We start from the raw sequence: 6,878 nt of genomic DNA, 5'->3' as shown, positions 1-6,878 counted from the left end.
GTGGGTATGCTAGAAACAGGGTAATGAGTATTGCCAGGAAGTGAGGCGGAGCGAGGGGAGGCCAGGATGTGGGTATGCTAGAAACAGGGTAATGAGTATTGCCAGGAAGTGAGGGGGAGCGAGGGGAGGCCAGGATGTGGGTATGCTAGAAACAGGGTAATGAGTGTTGCCAGGAAGTGAGGGGGAGCGAGGGGAGGCCAGGATGTGGGTATGCTAGAAGCAGGGTAATGGGTGTTGCCAGGAAGTGAGGGGGAGCGAGGGGAGGCTAGGATGTGGGTATGCTAGAAACAGGGTAATGAGTGTTGCCAGGAAGTGAGGGGGAGCGAGGGGAGGCCAGGATGTGGGTATGCTAGAAACAGGGTAATGAGTATTGCCAGGAAGTGAGGGGGAGCGAGGGGAGGCCAGGATGTGGGTATGCTAGAAACAGGGTAATGAGTATTGCCAGGAAGTGAGGGGGAGCGAGGGGAGGCCAGGATGTGGGTATGCTAGAAACAGGGTAATGAGTGTTGCCAGGAAGTGAGGGGGAGCGAGGGGAGGCCAGGATGTGGGTATGCTAGAAACAGGGTAATGAGTATTGCCAGGAAGTGAGGGGGAGCGAGGGGAGGCCAGGATGTGGGTATGCTAGAAACAGGGTAATGAGTGTTGCCAGGAAGTGAGGGGGAGCAAGGGGAGGCCAGGATGTGGGTATGCTAGAAGCAGGGTAATGGGTGTTGCCAGGAAGTGAGGGGGAGCGAGGGGAGGCTAGGATGTGGGTATGCTAGAAACAGGGTAATGAGTGTTGCCAGGAAGTGAGGGGGAGCGAGGGGAGGCCAGGATGTGGGTATGCTAGAAACAGGGTAATGAGTATTGCCAGGAAGTGAGGCGGAGCGAGGGGAGGCCAGGATGTGGGTATGCTAGAAACAGGGTAATGAGTATTGCCAGGAAGTGAGGGGGAGCGAGGGGAGGCCAGGATGTGGGTATGCTAGAAACAGGGTAATGAGTATTGCCAGGAAGTGAGGGGGAGCGAGGGGAGGCCAGGATGTGGGTATGCTAGAAACAGGGTAATGAGTATTGCCAGGAAGTGAGGGGGAGCGAGGGGAGGCCAGGATGTGGGTATGCTAGAAACAGGGTAATGAGTGTTGCCAGGAAGTGAGGGGGAGCGAGGGGAGGCCAGGATGTGGGTATGCTAGAAACAGGGTAATGAGTGTTGCCAGGAAGTGAGGGGGAGCGAGGGGAGGCCAGGATGTGGGTATGCTAGAAACAGGGTAATGAGTGTTGCCAGGAAGTGAGGGGGAGCGAGGGGAGGCCAGGATGTGGGTATGCTAGAAACAGGGTAATGGGTGTTGCCAGGAAGTGAGGGGGAGCGAGGGGAGGCCAGGATGTGGGTATGCTAGAAACAGGGTAATGAGTGTTGCCAGGAAGTGAGGGGGAGCGAGGGGAGGCCAGGATGTGGGTATGCTAGAAACAGGGTAATGAGTATTGCCAGGAAGTGAGGGGGAGCGAGGGGAGGCCAGGATGTGGGTATGCTAGAAACAGGGTAATGAGTATTGCCAGGAAGTGAGGGGGAGCGAGGGGAGGCCAGGATGTGGGTATGCTAGAAACAGGGTAATGAGTATTGCCAGGAAGTGAGGGGGAGCGAGGGGAGGCCAGGATGTGGGTATGCTAGAAACAGGGTAATGAGTGTTGCCAGGAAGTGAGGGGGAGCGAGGGGAGGCCAGGATGTGGGTATGCTAGAAACAGGGCAATGAGCGTTGCCAGGAAGTGAGGGTGGCAAGGGCGGGCTGGGTCCGGGTATGCTAGAAGCAGGGTAATGATATGCTAGGAATTGAGGGGGAGCAAGGGGAGTGCTGGGTGTAGTTATGCTTGCAATGTGGTACATGCACAATGCAAAGCTCAAAGTCATGTTTTAAAAGCCACGGATAAATAACGTGCATTCCTGCCCTTTCCCTGCGATACAGGGCAGTGCAGCAAAGTAACATGCTGTGCTGCCCTGCGCCACCATTCCCATGAATATGTCCCAAACTTCATGGTATCTCGTCTTCATACACAATCCCTTTAAACATGTGCTGCCTGCATTCGACCCACTGCAATTATGCAGCAAAGGAGGACAACATAATGTTGGAGGTATGCCTAAATTATGAAGCAAAAAAAGACTGCAGGGTTATATAGCACATTTTCTGATACTTTATTAATTTGACATTTTTACACATACTAACAGTCTCTGGAAAGCTTTCACCTCATTAATCCCAGTGTAACATGCCAATGCAGCGGTGAGAAAGGTGACCAGTCAACCGTTGCATACGGCCATCCACTCCACAGCAACACAATTCACGTTATTTAGTAACTTTTGATCCGTTTGCGCTACAAACAATTTTTTTGATAAAACCATAAGATTATGCGGCAGATGTATCATGTGGAAAAATATGGCAGAGCTATAATTATGTGGAAAACATCTACAAACTAGGATATTTTACCATTCATGTTTGAACATCTAATGCTGGCCTTGTGCATAGGACTACAACTCTGCTTTGCTTGAGTGTCACAGAATGACCTAGTCAACAGTGCTCCCAGCACAGAAAACACTGACAATGAGGTGAAAGTGTTAATTAAATGTAACTAGTGGGCACACACTGCTTCGGCTAACTAAAATGCTTTATGCCAGAACTTATCAACTTATTATGTTCCATGTCTGGTTTCCCAGCTGCTATAAGATGTGTACTGCAGTATGACATCTAGGGGGTTTATTTGGCCATTCAAGTAGTCCCTGCTTTATTAGAGGGTGCAGAGCTCAATAGTTAGAATAGTGGTCTTTAAACCAGGATTTACTGGTGTCTTGCAGTTTTTTTTGTGCCTGAACTTAGTTATGGAACAATTTAAAATTGAGCAGTTCCCATTCTGTAGATACAGTGCAAAATTATCAGTATTTTCTAGCAAAAGCATGTTAACTTTTATTTACCATTCCCTTCTTTATTTGAAAGATTTCTCAGATCGTGCGGTTACAGACACCAGAAACCGGAGCAGGGTGTTTCTGTTCTCAAACCAGAAAAACGGGTCATCATCAAACCACGGCACTGCAAGGCCAGAGAGGGATCAGGTTTACTGCTAGATCGAAGGCAAACCACTGTCACTGCATAGGCCGCAAAGCACAGTTGTCACAGAATCTCGGAAGTAGGGGTGCTTCCTAAATCTCTTCCGCCTTCCACATAAATTGCTGCTTACCCAGAAGCTTTGCAGTATTCGACTATCTTCAATTCAACATCAAGTTTTAAAGAGGTAAAGACCCTCAGCCAGGTTCTGAGACAATCCAATGTACTCCCTCACATTTATTGGGACCTGCTCATTGATACAAAGTAGCATTTAATTCCCCCATTATTCCATTGCATAAATGCATGTAAAAATATTGGTTTTCATTATCAAACAGCTAATATTCAATATAGTTCTTACCGTGCAATTAAGAAATGAAAAGGACTCTTTCTTAAATTGTCTTATGGGAAATCCCAATTCGTACCGACAGCCAGCATTTAAAATAAATCATGAGTTTTGGTACAGTGCTTCTTTTAAAATGTATGCATTTACACAATTATTTATGCAGATGCTTCAGTGGCTGCAGAAGAAAAATGCTCCAGCCACATCTCGCGAAACACAGAAGTCCCCAGGCTCCAGATCGGAAGGACCAATGGCAAATGCAAATCAGGGTTTTGAAAGGCAAACAAGTGAAAGTGTCAGGATGCCCGAGAAGAGGAGAAGAGTTGATTCTGAAGATGAAGTCTTGATAGATGGCTGTGGCACTAACGACAGTCACATACTCCTCCAAGGAAATATGGTGGAGAGTATGGATCAAATTGATCACCCAGCCTGCTGGTCTACTGAACAACTTGAAATGAAACGTACAGAGTATCCATGGCTCTTATTTTCCAAAGGCAAGCTTGGATGTAAAGTGTGCAAGAAGGTAAATCTTAAAACAGAAACCAGTCAAGGTGTGCATTTTCCCATGGAATGGGTAGATTGCTTGGTCATTCCATATGGCCCTTCTAAAGACAAGCAGCAAATTTCTCTGCGGAAAAAAATATTTCGTCATAAGAATAGCTCCTGTCATTTTAAGGCATTAGCTGTTTTAGAGCAGAGGGCCCGTGAAAGTATTCCACAGTACAATTTGAAAATTCAAATGAAAGTACAGGAAGAGACATGCCGTGTATTCAGAACTGCATACAAAATAGGCAAACATGAGCGCCCTTTTTCTGATATGCCGTTGGATATTGATGTTCAAAAGATGAATGGTGCAGACTTGGGCAGAGTCTTGCATTCAGATCACAGCTGTGCTGACATAATAGACCATATTGCTGCTATAATGAGGTCAAGGCTGATTGATTGTATCTTGCAGAATGAATCAAAAATAAGCCTCATGATAGATGAATCTACCACAGTTAGTAAATTGACCACACTAATTATCTGTGTAAGAGCGTGTATTGATAAACACGATGAGCCACTGACCTTTTTCTTAGACCTTGTTGAGCTGCCAAGCACAGCAGCAGATATAATCTTAGATACCTTACTTGCATGCTTACAGAGACATGGTTTTACTGATGAGTATTTAAAAATGCATTTGGTTCAGCTTGTAACAGATGGGGCTTCCAACATGATAGGTAGAAAATCCGGTGTGGCAACTTTTCTGAAACTGAAATATCCACAGTTGAGTGTATGGCACTGTGCTAACCACAAGCTGGAGCTTGCCGTGGGTGATGTTTGTAAAGAAGTCACAGGCATTAATCAGCTCAAAGTTTTTTTTGATAAACTTTATACCACCTACCATGCCTCTCCGAAAAATCAGAGAGAGCTTGGGGAATGTGCTCTGGAGGTAGAAGTAAGACTTCTGGCAATTGGAAAGATGCTAGATGTACGTTGGGTGTCCTCAAGTGAAAGATCTGTGAGAGCTGTTTGGAATAACTACAGAGCACTTAGTAAACATTTCATGGAATCTTCCAAAGACTCAACGAGGAGTGACATTGAGCAGCGGAAATATGCAAGTTTAAACCGTTTTTTAACCTCCCTGGTGTTTGTTGAAAATATGGGCATATTATATGATGCTCTCACAGAATTGGGTGACCTATCCAGAAGGCTGCAGCGGCGTGATATGACCATATATGAGGCCGATCGCTCAATATAGATGCATATTTTAGTGTTTGAATCAATGGCTGATGCACCTGGGCCCTTTGCTACAACTGCATTAAATGCTGCTGAACGGATGCAGTTTGATGGTGTAGGACTGCAACAGAACAAAGGCTGTGTTAGCATCAATAGGGCACAGTTCTTTCGGAGCTTAGCAAATAACCTGCGAAAAAGGATGACAATGTCTAATGCATCAAATGTTTCGAGATGCACAACCACAAACAATGACCAAATCGAATACAAAGAGTTAGTACACAGAATGAAACTCCTACAACCAGTTTATTGGCCAGATCCAGTAGACATCTTATACGGTGAGGGAGAATTACAAAACCTTTGTAGCAAGTTGCATGTATTTGATACTAGGCAGTACATCCTTGGTTTCAGAGAGTACAAACAAAATAAAAATTGCATCCCTGAAAGCCTGAAACCATTAGTGCACATTATAAACACCTTTTGTACCTCAACTGCTGAATGTGAACGGGGCTTTAGTGTAATGAACGATGTGCTCACACCACTGCAGAACAGAATATCAATAAATCGTCTGTCTTCTATAATGTTCATAAACATCGTGGGGCCTCCTGTCATAGAATTTAAACCTGAATTTTATGTTCAGAAATGGTTAGAAAAAGGGAGGAGAAGTGCCAACGAAAGAAACTGCATGGCTCGGAGACAAATGGCTTATGATTCCACTTATAAGCGTATTTGGAATATTCTGTGATTGAAAACATGTCCCACATTGTAAATGAATTAAATATAAACAACTTATATATTAAACCTCAAATAAACATGTGTATCGATTGTTTGAATTAAATAACGTTATAAGCTGTAACTGGTCAGTGAAATGTCAAATGCACAAAAAATTGGTATGTTTTGCTATTTTTAGCCACACCTCCAACTCCGCCCACTAATCCAATCCTCTGCTTATTCCCGCCCCCTGAGTCTCCGCCCACAGTTCCCCTACTTTTTTGTCCCCACTTCGACCACTGAGTGAATGATATCCGAGGAGGCAATCCGGGAGGAAGGAAAGGTTTGATTCCAAATCAGAGAGCGCTCGGTGACACATGCCCAATATAACAGAGGCTGCAAGGAGCCTCTGGCAGGGAGGATTACTAAGCCAGTGGTTTACCGTGTGGGGGCAGCTCATAGGGTTGCAGCATTACAGAGGAATAGTATTTGTATTTGTTCACATGCTTCTTTCATATTGTCCTACGCAGGGCTTTAAGTGGGACGGGTCTCTATCTAGCACTGACACCCTTCACTCTTTATGTCAATTCAAAGAGACTCCTTATAGTTCTTTCACAGTCTCATCATTTCAGAAGTGATGCTTTGTGTTTATTAGCAGGTAAACATGCACACTTTCTACAGAGGAACAGTATTTGTATCTGTTCACATGCTTCTTTCATATTGTCATACGCAGGGCTTTAAGTGGGACGGGTCTCTCTCTAGCAGGACCACCCTTCACTATGTATGTCAATTCAAAGAGACTCCTGATAGTTCTTTCACAGTCTCATCATTTCAGAAGTGATGCTTTGTGTTTATTAGCAGGTAAACATGCACACTTTCTACAGAGGAACAGTATTTGTATCTGTTCACATGCTTCTTTCATATTGTCATACGCAGGGCTTTAAGTGGGACGGGTCTCTCTCTAGCAGGACCACCCTTCACTATGTATGTCAATTCAAAGAGACTCCTGATAGTTCTTTCACAGTCTCATCATTTCAGAAGTGATGCTT

The 6,878-nt window shown here is 45.0% G+C and overlaps 1 pseudogene; it reads left to right on the top strand.

The window, feature by feature from the left end:
- Positions 1-3,571: 3,571 nt before the first annotated feature.
- On the top strand, positions 3,572-5,863 carry LOC147661130 (E3 SUMO-protein ligase KIAA1586-like; annotated as a pseudogene).
- The last annotated feature ends 1,015 nt before the right edge of the window (positions 5,864-6,878 follow it).

Source organism: Lissotriton vulgaris, unplaced genomic scaffold (assembly GCF_964263255.1).
Source record: "Lissotriton vulgaris unplaced genomic scaffold, aLisVul1.2 SCAFFOLD_620, whole genome shotgun sequence".
NCBI classification, from domain to species: domain Eukaryota; kingdom Metazoa; phylum Chordata; class Amphibia; order Caudata; family Salamandridae; genus Lissotriton; species Lissotriton vulgaris.
Note: the sequence above shows the minus strand (reverse complement) of the source record. Positions and strands in the feature narration are given on the sequence as shown.